The sequence below is a fragment of the Ascaphus truei genome, chromosome 3 (genome assembly GCF_040206685.1).
Source record: "Ascaphus truei isolate aAscTru1 chromosome 3, aAscTru1.hap1, whole genome shotgun sequence".
Taxonomy (NCBI): Eukaryota; Metazoa; Chordata; class Amphibia; order Anura; family Ascaphidae; genus Ascaphus; species Ascaphus truei.
Genome location: NC_134485.1, coordinates 432,558,640 through 432,573,845, shown reverse-complemented (window position 1 = coordinate 432,573,845; position 15,206 = coordinate 432,558,640). Strand labels below are relative to the sequence as shown.

The window sequence follows — 15,206 nt, the reverse complement described above, 5'->3', positions numbered from 1 at the left end:
TCCCATCAGGCTCTGAGGCCCAGATCCCCGTACCTCGCACATCTCTGTCGCATCCAACACTACAACGGTTAAATCCCACCCCCCCCCCCTATCTCTCTGGCCACATCAAACGGCCATAACACAATGCCCCCTCACCCCTCTGCTTACACAGTCCCAGAGGTCAGCGCGGGGTTAATCCCTTACACGCTGTCTGTACATGTAACAAAAAAAACAAAAGCAGGGGGGCAAAGATCCATGTGGATAAGGGAATCCGATTGGCCGAGAGAAGGTGTGCTGCAGTGATCTTTGGACGGAGAGGGGATTAAGGAGCCCCCCCTCACGCGCGCAATCTCGCTGGATCCGGAGACGCTGGGCAGGTGAGTGCAGATACTCACACTCAGGGGGCAGGGGCAGGGGGTCTGCGATGAGCTGCTGGTAACAGGTTTCTGTCTCCCAGGGAGGCGGGCACAGGGCAGCGGGAGGCCTCCGGCTGCCACACAGAGTTGCCAACACTGCAAAACCCTTACACAGGCAGCACCCGCCCGGGCAGCGGCATCACATACAAACGTTTTAAAACAACTTCTCATTGTTATTGCCTTCCGCGGAATGTATTCCCTGATTATAAGATAAATTCTCTTTGTAATGCCTTGTTAACAAGCCTTAAAGTAACGGATTCACTTTGTAATGCCTCGTTAACAAGCCTTAAAGTAACGGATTCACTTATTTAGGGCTGAAGGAGCAGCACAGAGCGTAAAGACACTGACTGTCAGCAATGACACAGAGTGTGAATCAAGGTGACCTTGAGAGTCACTTTATCTCCCTGTGCCTCAGGCACCAGAAGCGTAGATTGTAAGCTCTGCGGGGCAGGGACCTGTGCCTGCAAATATTCTATGTATAGTGCTGTGTATATGGTCAGCTCTATATATTTAAAAAAAAAACAATTTATTATAATTATTACTATTGTAACCTGTGAAAACTGGGGGGCGCTTTCTCTCTCTCTGGGGGGCTAAATTTCGGCAGATCAGCTGTTTCATCTGTCTAACTGATGTCTGCTTCCTAATTACTATCCAAACAGCGGGCAAAGAACAGCTACACCGCGCCCCGTGTTCTGAGGACTGACCGAGGTTAGATACAGATTGTTACACCGTGCCTCGTGTTCTGAGGACTGACCGAGGTTAGATACAGATTGTTACACCGCGCCCCGTGTTCTGAGGACTGACCGAGGTTAGATACAGATTGTTACACCGCGCCCCGTGTTCTGAGGACTGACCGAGGTTAGGTACAGTACAGATTGTTACACCGCGCCACGTGTTCTGAGGACTGACCGAGGTTAGGTACAGATTGTTACACCGCGCCCCGTGTTCTGAGTACTGACCGAGGTTAGGTACAGATTGTTACACCGCGCCCCGTGTTCTGAGGACTGACCGAGGTTAGGTACAGATTGTTACACCGCGCCCCGTGTTCTGAGGACTGACCGAGGTTAGGTGCAGATTGTTACACCGCGCCCCGTGTTCTGAGAACTGACCGAGGTTAGGTACAGATTGTTACACCGCGCCCCGTGTTCTGAGGACTGACCGAGGTTAGGTACAGATTGTTACACCGCGCCCCGTGTTCTGAGGACTGACCGAGGTTAGATACAGATTGTTACACCGCGCCTCGTGTTCTGAGGACTGACCGAGGTTAGATACAGATTGTTACACCGCGCCCCGTGTTCTGAGGACTGACCGAGGTTAGATACAGATTGTTACACCGCGCCCCGTGTTCTGAGGACTGACCGAGGTTAGATACAGATTGTTACACCGCGCCCCGTGTTCTGAGGACTGACCGAGGTTAGATACAGATTGTTACACCGCGCCCCGTGTGCTGAGGACTGACCGAGGTTAGATACAGATTGTTACACCGCGCCTCGTGTTCTAAGGACTGACCGAGGTTAGATACAGATTGTTACACCGCACCCCGTGTTCTGAGGACTGACCGAGGTTAGATACAGATTGTTACACCGCTCCCCGTGTTCTGAGGACTGACCGAGGTTAGATACAGATTGTTACACCGCTCCCTGTGTGCTGAGGACTGACAGAGGTTAGGTGCAGATTGTTACACCGCGCCCCGTGTTCTGAGAACTGACCGAGGTTAGGTACAGATTGTTACACCGCGCCCCGTGTTCTGAGGACTGACCGAGGTTAGGTACAGATTGTTACACCGCGCCCCGTGTTCTGAGGACTGACCGAGGTTAGATACAGATTGTTACACCGCGCCTCGTGTTCTGAGGACTGACCGAGGTTAGATACAGATTGTTACACCGCGCCCCGTGTTCTGAGGACTGACCGAGGTTAGGTACAGATTGTTACACAGCGCCCCGTGTTCTGAGGACTGACCGAGGTTAGATACAGATTGTTACACCGCGCCCCGTGTTCTGAGGACTGACCGAGGTTAGATACAGATTGTTACACCGCGCCCCGTGTTCTGAGGACTGACCGAGGTTAGATACAGATTGTTACACCGCGCCCCGTGTGCTGAGGTCTGACCGAGGTTAGATACAGATTGTTACACCGCGCCTCGTGTTCTAAGGACTGACCGAGGTTAGATACAGATTGTTACACCGCACCCCGTGTTCTGAGGACTGACCGAGGTTAGATACAGATTGTTACACCGCTCCCCGTGTTCTGAGGACTGACCGAGGTTAGATACAGATTGTTACACCGCTCCCTGTGTGCTGAGGACTGACCGAGGTTAGATACAGATTGTTACACCGTGCCCCGTTTTCTGAGGACTGACCGAGGTTAGATACAGATTGTTACACCGCACCCCGTGTTCTGAGGACTGACCGAGGTTAGGTACAGATTGTTACACCGCGCCCCGTGTTCTGAGGACTGACCGAGGTTAGATACAGATTGTTACACCGCGCCCCGTGTTCTGAGGACTGACCGAGGTTAGATACAGATTGTTACACCGCTCCCTGTGTGCTGAGGACTGACCGAGGTTAGATATAGATTGTTACACCGTGCCCCGTGTTCTGAGGACTGACCGAGGTTAGATACAGATTGTTACACCGCAAACCGTGTTCTGAGGACTGACCGAGGTTAGGTACAGATTGTTACACCGCGCCCCGTGTTCTGAGGACTGACCGAGGTTAGGTACAGATTGTTACACCGCGCCCCGTGTTCTGAGGACTGACCGAGGTTAGGTACAGATTGTTACACCGCGCCTCGTGTTCTGAGGACTGACCGAGGTTAGGTACAGATTGTTACACCGCGCCCCGTGTTCTGAGGACTGACCGAGGTTAGATACAGATTGTTACACCGCGCCCCGTGTTCTGAGGACTGACCGAGGTTAGGTACAGATTGTTACACCGCGCCCCGTGTTCTGAGGACTGACCGAGGTTAGATACAGATTGTTACACTGCGCCCCGTGTTCTGAGGACTGACCGAGGTTAGGTACAGATTGTTACACCGCGCCCCGTGTTCTGAGGACTGACCGAGGTTAGGTACAGATTGTTACACCGTGCCTCGTGTTCTGAGGCTGACCGAGGTTAGATACAGATTGTTACACCGCGCCCCGTGTTCTGAGGACTGACCGAGGTTAGATACAGATTGTTACACCGCGCCCCGTGTTCGGAGGACTGACCGAGGTTAGGTACAGATTGTTACACCGCGCCCCGTGTTCTGAGGACTGACCGAGGTTAGATACAGATTGTTACACCGCGCTCGTGTTCTGAGGACTGACCGAGGTTAGGTACAGATTGTTACACCGCGCCTCGTGTTCTGAGGACTGACCGAGGTTAGGTACAGATTGTTACACCGCGCCGTGTGTTCTGAGGACTGACCGAGGTTAGATACAGATTGTTACACCGCGCCCCGTATTTTGAGGACTGACCGAGGTTAGGTACAGATTGTTACACCGCGCCCCGTATTCTGAGGACTGACCGAGGTTAGATACAGATTGTTACACAGCGCCCCGTGTTCTGAGGACTGACCGAGGTTAGGTACAGATTGTTACACCGCGCCGTGTGTTCAGAGGACTGACCGAGGTTAGATACAGATTGTTACACCGCGCCCCGTATTTTGAGGACTGACCGAGGTTAGATACAGATTGTTACACCGCGCCCCGTGTTCTGAGGACTGACCGAGGTTAGGTACAGATTGTTACACCTCGCCCCGTGTTCTGAGGACTGACCGAGGTTAGATACAGATTGTTACACCGCGCCTCGTGTTCTGAGGACTGACCGAGGTTAGATACAGATTGTTACACCGCGCCCCGTGTTCTGAGGACTGACCGAGGTTAGGTACAGATTGTTACACCGCGCCCCGTGTTCTGAGGACTGACCGAGGTTAGATACAGATTGTTACACCGCGCCCCGTGTTCTGAGGACGGTTAGATAAAGATTGTTACACCGCGCCTCGTGTTCTGAGGACTGACCGAGGTTGGGTACAGATTGTTACACCGCGCCGCGTGTTCTGAGGACTGACCGAGGTTAGGTACAGATTGTTACACCGCGCCCCATGTTCTGAGGACTGACCGAGGTTAGATACAGATTGTTACACCGCGCCCCGTGTTCTGAGGACTGACCGAGGTTAGGTACAGATTGTTACACCGCGCCTCGTGTTCTGAGGACTGACCGAGGTTAGGTACAGATTGTTACACCGCGCCTCGTGTTCTGAGGACTGACCGAGGTTAGGTACAGATTGTTACACCGCGCCGTGTGTTCTGAGGACTGACCGAGGTTAGATACAGATTGTTACACCGCGCCCCGTATTTTGAGGACTGACCGAGGTTAGGTACAGATTGTCACACCGCGCCCCGTATTCTGAGGACTGACCGAGGTTAGGTACAGATTGTTACACCGCGCCTCGTGTTCTGAGGACTGACCGAGGTTAGGTACAGATTGTTACACCGCGCCGTGTGTTCTGAGGACTGACCGAGGTTAGATACAGATTGTTACACCGCGCCCCGTATTTTGAGGACTGACCGAGGTTAGATACAGATTGTTACACCGCGCCCCGTGTTCTGAGGACTGACCGAGGTTAGGTTCAGATTGTTACACCGCGCCCCGTGTTCTGAGGACTGACCGAGGTTAGGTACAGATTGTTACACCGCGCTCGTGTGCTGAGGACTGACCGAGGTTAGGTACAGATTGTTACACCGCGCTCGTGTGCTGAGGACTGACCGAGGTTAGGTACAGATTGTTACACCGCGCCTCGTGTTCTGAGGACTGACTGAGGTTAGATACAGATTGTTACACCGCGCTCGTGTGCTGAGGACTAACCGAGGTTAGGTACAGATTGTTACACCGCGCCCCGTGTTCTGAGGACTGACCGAGGTTAGATACAGATTGTTACACCGCGCCCCGTGTTCTGAGGACTGACAGAGGTTAGATACAGATTGTTACACAGCGCCCCGTGTTCTGAGGACTGACCGAGGTTTGATACAGGTTGTTACACCGCGCCTCGTGTTCTGAGGACTGACCGAGGTTAGATACAGATTGTTACACCGCGCCTCGTGTTCTGAGGACTGACCGAAGTTAGGTACAGATTGTTACACAGCGCCCCGTGTTCTGAGGACTGACCGAGGTTTGATACAGGTTGTTACACCGTGCCCCGTGTGCTGAGGTTAGGTACAGATTGTTACACCGCGCCCCGTGTTCTGAGGACTGACCGAGGTTAGATACAGATTGTTACACAGCGCCCCGTGTTCTGAGGACTGACCGAGGTTAGATGCAGATTGTTACACCGCGCCCCGTGTTCTGAGGACTGACCCAGGTTAGATACAGATTGTTACACAGCGCCCCGTGTTCTGATGACTGACCGAGGGTAGATGCAGATTGTTACACCGCGCCCCGTGTTCTGAGGACTGACCGAGGTTAGGTACAGATTGTTACACCGCGCCCCATGTTCTGAGGACTGACCGAGGTTAGATACAGATTGTTACACAGTGCCCCGTGTTCTGAGGACTGACCGAGGTTTGATACAGGTTGTTACACTGCGCCCCGTGTTCTGAGGACTGACCGAGGTTAGATACAGGTTGTTACACCGCGCCTCGTGTTCTGAGGACTGACCGAGGTTAGATACAGATTGTTATACAGCGCCCCGTGTTCTGAGGACTGACCGAGGTTAGGTACAGATTGTTACACTGCGCCCCGTGTTCTGAGGACTGACCGAGGTTAGGTACAGATTGTTACACCGCGCCTCGTGTTCTGAGGACTGACCGAGGTTAGGTACAGATTGTTACACCGCGCCTCGTGTTCTGAGGACTGACCGAGGTTAGATACAGATTGTTACACCGCGCCCCGTGTTCTGAGGACTGACCGAGGTTAGATACAGATTGTTACACCACGCCTCGTGTTCTGAGGACTGACCGAGGTTAGATACAGATTTTTACACCGCGCCTCGTGTTCTGAGTACTGACCGAGGTTAGGTACAGATTGTTACACCGCGCCCCGTGTTCTGAGGACTGACCGAGGTTAGGTACAGATTGTTACACCGCGCCCCGTGTTCTGAGGACTGACCGAGGTTAGGTACAGATTGTTACACCTCGCCCCGTGTTCTGAGGACTGACCGAGGTTAGATACAGATTGTTACACCGCGCCTCGTGTTCTGAGGACTGACCGAGGTTAGGTACAGATTGTTACACCGCGCCCCGTGTTCTGAGGACTGACCGAGTTTAGATACAGATTGTTACACCGCGCCCCGTTTTCTGAGGACTGACCGAGGTTAGATACAGATTGTTACACCGCGCCCCGTGTTCTGAGGACTGACCGAGGTTAGGTACAGATTGTTACACCGCGCCTCGTGTTCTGAGGACTGACTGAGGTTAGATACAGATTGTTACACCGCGCTCGTGTGCTGAGGACTGACCGAGGTTAGGTACAGATTGTTACACCGCGCCCCGTGTTCTGAGGACTGACCGAGGTTAGATACAGATAGTTACACCGCGCCCCGTGTTCTGAGGACTGACCGAGGTTAGATACAGATTGTTACACAGCGCCCCGTGTTCTGAGGACTGACCGAGGTTTGATACAGGTTGTTACACCGCGCCTCGTGTTCTGAGGACTGACCGAGGTTAGATACAGATTGTTACACCACGCCTCGTGTTCTGAGGACTGACCGAGGTTAGGTACAGATTGTTACACAGCGCCCCGTGTTCTGAGGACTGACCGAGGTTTGATACAGGTTGTTATACCGCGCCCCGTGTGCTGAGGTTAGGTACAGATTGATACACCGCGCCCCGTGTTCTGAGGACTGACCGAGGTTAGATACAGATTGTTACACAGCGCCCCGTGTTCTGAGGACTAACCGAGGTTAGATGCAGATTGTTACACCGCGCCCCGTGTTCTGAGGACTGACCCAGGTTAGATACAGATTGTTACACAGCGCCCCGTGTTCTGAGGACTGACCGAGGTTAGATGCAGATTGTTACACCGCGCCCCGTGTTCTGAGGACTGACCGAGGTTAGGTACAGATTGTTACACCGCGCCCCGTGTTCTGAGGACTGACCGAGGTTAGATACAGATTGTTACACAGCGCCCCGTGTTCTGAGGACTGACCGAGGTTTAATACAGGTTGTTACACTGCGCCCCGTGTTCTGAGGACTGACCGAGGTTAGATACAGGTTGTTACACCGCGCCTCGTGTTCTGAGGACTGACCGAGGTTAGATACAGATTGTTACACAGCGCCCCGTGTTCTGAGGACTGACCGAGGTTAGGTACAGATTGTTACACTGCACCCCGTGTTCTGAGGACTGACCGAGGTTAGGTACAGATTGTTACACCGCGCCTCGTGTTCTGAGGACTGACCGAGGTTAGGTACAGATTGTTACACCGCGCCTCGTGTTCTGAGGACTGACCGAGGTTAGATACAGATTGTTTCACCGCGCCCCGTGTTCTGAGGACTGACCGAGGTTAGATACAGATTGTTACACCACGCCTCGTGTTCTGAGGACTGACCGAGGTTAGATACAGATTGTTACACCGCGCCCTGTGTTCTGAGGACTGACCGAGGTTAGATACAGATTGTTACACCGCGCCTCGTGTTCTGAGGACTGACCGAGGTTAGGTACAGATTGTTACACCGCGCCCCGTGTTATGAGGACTGACCGAGGTTAGGTACAGATTGTTACACCGCGCCCCGTGTTCTGAGGACTGACCGAGGTTAGGTACAGATTGTTACACCTCGCCCCGTGTTCTGAGGACTGACCGAGGTTAGATACAGATTGTTACACCGCGCCTCGTGTTCTGAGGACTGACCGAGGTTAGATACAGATTGTTACACAGCGCCCCGTGTTCTGAGGACTGACCGAGGTTAGATACAGATTGTTACACCGCGCCTCGTGTTCTGAGGACTGACCGAGGTTAGGTACAGATTGTTACACCGCGCCCTGTGTTCTGAGGACTGACCGAGTTTAGATACAGATTGTTACACCGCGCCCCGTGTTCTGAGGACTGACCGAGGTTAGGTACAGATTGTTACACCGCACCTCGTATTTTGAGGACTGACCGAGGTTAGAAACAGATTGTTACACCGCGCCCCGTGTTCTGAGTACTGATCGAGGATAGGTACAGATTATTACACCGCGCCTCGTGTTCTGAGGACTGACCGAGGTTAGATACAGATTGTTACATCGCGCCCCGTGTTCTGAGGACTGACCGAGGTTAGATACAGATTGTTACACCGCGCCCCGTGTTCTGAGGACTGACCGAGGTTAGATACAGATTGTTACACCGCGCCCCGTGTTCTGAGGACGGTTAGATACAGATTGTTACACCGCGCCCCGTGTTCTGAGTACTGATCGAGGATAGGTACAGATTATTACACCGCGCCTCGTGTTCTGAGGACTGACCGAGGTTAGGTACAGATTGTTACACCGCGCCCCGTGTTCTGAGGACTGACCGAGGTTAGGTACAGATTGTTACACCGCGCCCCGTGTTCTGAGGACTGACCGAGGTTAGATACAGATTGTTACACGCGCCCCGTGTTCTGAGGACTGACCGAGGTTAGGTGCAGATTGTTACACCGCGCCCCGTGTTCTGAGGACTGACCGAGGTTAGGTGCAGATTGTTACACCGCGCCCCGTGTTCTGAGGACTGACCGAGGTTAGGTACAGATTGTTACACCGCGCCCCGTGTTCTGAGGACTGACCGAGGTAAGGTACAGATTGTTACACCGCGCCCCGTGTTCTGAGGACTGACCAAGGTAAGGTACAGATTGTTACACCGCGCCTCGTGTTCTGAGGACTGACCGAGGTTAGGTACAGATTGTTACACCGCGCCGTGTTCTGAGGACTGACCGAGGTTAGATACAGATTGTTACACCGCGCCCCATGTTCTGAGGACTGACCGAGGTTAGATACAGACTGTTACACCGCGCCGTGTTCTGAGGACTGACCGAGGTTAGATACAGATTGTTACACCGCGCCGTGTTCTGAGGACTGACCGAGGTTAGGTACAGATTGTTACACCGCGCCCCGTGTTCTGAGGACTGACCGAGGTTAGATACAGATTGTTACACCGCGCCCCGTGTTCTGAGGACTGACCGAGGTTAGATACAGATTGTTACACCGCGCCCCGTGTTCTGAGGACTGACCGAGGTTAGGTACAGATTGTTACACCGCGCCTCGTGTTCTGAGGACTGACCGAGGTTAGGTACAGATTGTTACACCGCGCCCCGTGTTCTGAGGACTGACCGAGGTAAGGTACAGATTGTTACACCGCGCCCCGTGTTCTGAGGACTGACCAAGGTAAGGTACAGATTGTTACACCGCGCCGTGTGTTCTGAGGACTGACGAGGTTAGATACAGATTGTTACACCGCGCCTCGTGTTCTGAGGACTGACCGAGGTTAGGTACAGATTGTTACACCGCGCCGTGTTCTGAGGACTGACCGAGGTTAGATACAGATTGTTACACCGCGCCCCGTGTTCTGAGGACTGACCGAGGTTAGATACAGACTGTTACACCGCGCCGTGTTCTGAGGACTGACCGAGGTTAGATACAGATTGTTACACCGCGCCGTGTTCTGAGGACTGACCGAGGTTAGGTACAGATTGTTACACCGCGCCCCGTGTTCTGAGGACTGACCGAGGTTAGATACAGATTGTTACACCGCGCCCCGTGTTCTGAGGACTGACCGAGGTTAGATACAGATTGTTACACCGCGCCCCGTGTTCTGAGGACTGACCGAGGTTAGGTACAGATTGTTACACCGCGCCTCGTGTTCTGAGGACTGACCGAGGTTAGGTACAGATTGTTACACCGCGCCCCGTGTTCTGAGGACTGACCGAGGTTAGGTACAAATTGTTACACCGCGCCTCGTGTTCTGAGGACTGACCGAGGTTAGATACAGATTGTTACACCGCGCCTCGTGTTCTGAGGACTGACCGAGGTTAGGTACAGATTGTTACACCGCGCCCCGTGTTCTGAGGACTTACTGAGGTTAGATACAGATTGTTACACCGCGCCCCGTGTTTTGAGGACTGACCGAGGTTAGATACAGATTGTTACACCGCGCCTCGTGTTCTAAGGACTGACCGAGGTTAGATACAGATTGTTACACCGCGCCTCGTGTTCTGAGGACGGTTAGATACAGATTGTTACACCGGGCCTCGTGTTCTGAGGACGGTTAGATACAGATTGTTACACCGCGCCTCGTGTTCTGAGGACGGTTAGATACAGACTGTTACACCGCGCCTCGTGTGCTGAGGACTGACCGAGGTTAGGTACAGATTGTTACACCGCGCCCCGTGTGCTGAGGTTAGGTACAGATTGTTACACCGCGCCCCGTGTGCTGAGGACTGACCGAGGTTAGAAACAGATTGTTACACCGCGCCTCGTGTTCTGAGGACAGTTAGATACAGATTGTTACACCGCGCCCCGTGTTCTGAGGACTGACTGAGGTTAGGTACAAATTGTTAAACCTCGCCCCGTGTTCTGAGGACTGACCGAGGTTAGATACAGATTGTTACACCGCGCCCCGTGTTCTGAGGACTGACCGAGGTTAGGTACAGATTGTTACACCGCGCCCCGTGTGCTGAGGACTGACCGAGGTTAGATACAGATTGTTACACTGCGCCCCGTGTTCTGAGGACTGACCGAGGTTAGGTACAGATTGTTACACCGCGCCCCGTGTTCTGAGGACTGACCGAGGTTAGATACAGATTGTTACACCGCGCCCCGTGTTCTGAGGACTGACCGAGGTTAGGTACAGATTGTTACACCGCGCCGTGTGTTCTGAGGACTGACCGAGGTTAGGTACAGATTGTTACACCGCACCTCGTATTTTGAGGACTGACCGAGGTTAGGTACAGATTGTTACACCGCGCCCCGTGTTCTGAGGACTGACCGAGGTTAGATACAGATTGTTACACCGGTCCTCGTGTTCTGAGGACTGACTGAGGTTAGGTACAGACTGTTACACCGCGCCGTGTGTTCTGAGGACTTACTGAGGTTAGATACAGATTGTTACACCGCGCCCCGTATTCTGAGGACTGACCGAGGTTAGGTACAGATTGTTACACCGCGCCGTGTTCTGAGGACTGACCGAGGTTAGATACAGATTGTTACACCGCGCCCCGTGTTCTGAGGACTGACCGAGGTTAGATACAGACTGTTACACCGCGCCGTGTTCTGAGGACTGACCGAGGTTAGATACAGATTGTTACACCGCGCCGTGTTCTGAGGACTGACCGAGGTTAGGTACAGATTGTTACACCGCGCCCCGTGTTCTGAGGACTGACCGAGGTTAGATACAGATTGTTACACCGCACCCCGTGTTCTGAGGACTGACCGAGGTTAGATACAGATTGTTACACCGCGCCCCGTGTTCTGAGGACTGACCGAGGTTAGGAACAGATTGTTACACCGCGCCTCGTGTTCTGAGGACTGACCGAGGTTAGGTACAGATTGTTACACCGCGCCGTGTTCTGAGGACTGACCGAGGTTAGGTACAGATTGTTACACCGCGCCCCGTGTTCTGAGGACTGACCGAGGTTAGATACAGATTGTTACACCGCGCCGTGTTCTGAGGACTGACCGAGGTTAGATACAGATTGTTACACCGCGCCCCGTGTTCTGAGGACTGACCGAGGTTAGATACAGATTGTTACACCGCGCCCCGTGTTCTGAGGACTGACCGAGGTTTGGTACAGATTGTTACACCGCGCCTCGTGTTCTGAGGACTGACCGAGGTTAGGTACAGATTGTTACACCGCGCCCCGTGTTCTGAGGACTGACCGAGGTTAGGTACAGATTGTTACACCGCGCCTCGTGTTCTGAGGACTGACCGAGGTTAGATACAGATTGTTACACCGCGCCTCGTGTTCTGAGGACTGACCGAGGTTAGGTACAGATTGTTACACCGCGCCCCGTGTTCTGAGGACTTACTGAGGTTAGATACAGATTGTTACACCGCGCCCCGTGTTCTGAGGACTGACCGAGGTTAGATACAGATTGTTACACCGCGCCTCGTGTTCTAAGGACTGACCGAGGTTAGATACAGATTGTTACACCGCGCCTCGTGTTCTGAGGACGGTTAGATACAGATTGTTACACCGGGCCTCGTGTTCTGAGGACGGTTAGATACAGATTGTTACACCGCGCCTCTTGTTCTGAGGACGGTTAGATACAGACTGTTACACCGCGCCCCGTGTGCTGAGGACTGACCGAGGTTAGGTACAGATTGTTACACCGCGCCCCGTGTGCTGAGGTTAGGTACAGATTGTTACACCGCGCCCCGTGTGCTGAGGACTGACCGAGGTTAGATACAGATTGTTACACCGCGCCTCGTGTTCTGAGGACAGTTAGATACAGATTGTTACACCGCGCCCCGTGTTCTGAGGACTGACCGAGGTTAGGTACAAATTGTTAAACCTCGCCCCGTGTTCTGAGGACTGACCGAGGTTAGATACAGATTGTTACACCGCGCCCCGTGTTCTGAGGACTGACCGAGGTTAGGTACAGATTGTTACACCGCGCCCCGTGTGCTGAGGACTGACCGAGGTTAGATACAGATTGTTACACTGCGCCCCGTGTTCTGAGGACTGACCGAGGTTAGGTACAGATTGTTACAGGCGCTCCTTACAGCGGGGTCACAGGCGCTCCTTACAGCGGGGTCACAGGCGCTCCTTACAGTGGGGTCACAGGCGCTCCTTACAGCGGGGTCATGGGGTGCAGGACAATGGGAACCTTTAGCTTCCTGGACTCACAAACTGGACGGCCCTCCTTCTTCCATTATATCTCGCCCTACACTCACTAACGCAAAGGACCACACTCCGTCTCCGTCTTTGTGGCGATCCAGGACTTTTACGTCTCCCTGTATGTGGGTATGCTGTCTTCGTGCATTACAGATCTCATAAGAGAGGGCATCAATGGGTACTTGTCCCACAGCGAGTGCTTGGAGAGGCGGCACTTGCATCTCCAAGGCCCAGTCATACACCTCCTGGCGCGAAGGTGAGGATACTACTGAGTAGGACATCATTTATACTGATTTCGGGCACCCCAGGTCTGAATCTCAGCAGCGCCTCCAAATGTAGCCCTGTTTCCCCTTGAATACAGGAAGCTTCTCGGGCTGCCGTTGTACCTGTTGGCTCACAGGAGCCTGAGCCTCTGCCACTAAGAGCCTGGGGTGAATCACTTACAATATGGTGCAGTGCCTCCACCTGTGAGGGATCCCAGCAGAGTGGAATCGGCCCCTCACAGGACACAATAAAATGAACACATACAATGGTAAAAATAGAAAGACCTTTACTGTAATGAGATATTACACTATACTCTATAGTGACTAGATACACAACTGCCACGCGCCTCGCAGGGCCTCTTCCCACCTTATTCCCCCCACACCGTGTACCCCACACCGTGTCCACAGTATATCATATGTCCCATGGCCACTTATCCCAATAGTGTCCCCAAAGAACCCACCCTTATAGGCGTGATCAGCGCCTGTGTTGTACCGGTACGTTGGTGCACTTTTACAGACAGTACCTGCCAGCACCCGGTCCGCAAATACTTTGAATAGGATCCGCCGCTCTGCGATCTCCTCCATGACGTCCCTCCGGGTGGTCCCACCCAGATAATGTCTCTCTCTCTCATGTGAGGCCCGGTCCCAGACCGCTTCTTCAGGGAATGCAGTGTCCGCTGTGTCCCTAAACTATCACTGTGGTGCTAATGGGATAGGTTCCTATTCTAGGGCCTGTCCCTGGTGCAGCCACAAACTCAATAAGTGACTCGGGCCTATCTGGGGCCTAGGGGGTTATCTGTCCTAGTGCAGAGGCTACTTCCTCTCTGCACAGACACCTCTGTCCCCTATCCCTTCCTGCTCCTACTGCCTCACTTCCTGGCAGGGCCCTCATTGTATATCCTCCGGCAGGAGAACTAGCCATGCTATTGGCTCCCTGGCATCACATGGTGGTCCTGCCCCCCTCTTTAATGTTGGCGCCGTGTGCGCCTAGCGATTTGCGCATGCGCGACTTTGTAATGGCCGCCGCAATACCCTCTGCACATGCGCGAACCGGGTAATGGCCGCCGCAACTCCTGACTAACCACTGCGCATGTGCGCGCTTCGAACAAGATGGCGCCGCCCTGCAAATAGGGCCGCCAGGAGCCCCCCGGCTACGTGCTCGCCCCCGCAACCGTGAAAGGTAAGGGAAGGGACACCGGAGGAATGGGGAGACAGAGGGGATCTGGTTACATCTGTAACACGCAGAGTGCTGTGTATGTGTAACATAACACGTCGAGTGCTGTGTATCTGTAACACGCAGAGTGCTGTGTATGTGTAACATAACACGCAGAGTGCTGTGTATGTGTAACACGCCGAGTGCTGTGTATGTGTAACACGCAGAGTGCTGTGTATGTGTAACACGCAGAACTCTGTGCATGTCATGTGTAACATGCAGAGTGGTGTGTATGTGTGTAACGGTTCTTGGCCCCCCACCCAATCTCATATTGGCCCCTGTGGTCCACTGGCCCCATTACATGTCTGTATGGTATGTGGTGCACCTGCTGGATAAAGGGGAAGGGCAGTTGGAACAGCGCTATTGCAAAAAATACAAAAATTAGTGTCAGTTAAACAACTAATAAATATATATAAACTCCTAAAATATTAAGGCAAAGGCTGCCAGGAACAATAGGTGACACAAACCAAAAAAATACACAATTAATAAAAATAAACCGGCGCCAAAAGGAATGAAATTCTGACCAAATGTAGTCCAATTCAAAGGGTTGGGATGAGTTCCATAGAAGTGTC

At 53.0% G+C, this 15,206-nt stretch overlaps 1 protein-coding gene across 1 annotated transcript in view; it reads left to right on the top strand.

The window, feature by feature from the left end:
* Positions 1-221: 221 nt before the first annotated feature.
* HAO2 (hydroxyacid oxidase 2) overlaps positions 222-15,206 on the top strand; it is a 98,014-nt gene continuing 83,029 nt past the window's right edge. The window contains exon 1 of the mRNA XM_075592925.1: positions 222-356. The gene's annotated coding sequence lies outside the window, so the exon portion shown is untranslated. The remainder of the gene's footprint in view (positions 357-15,206) is intronic.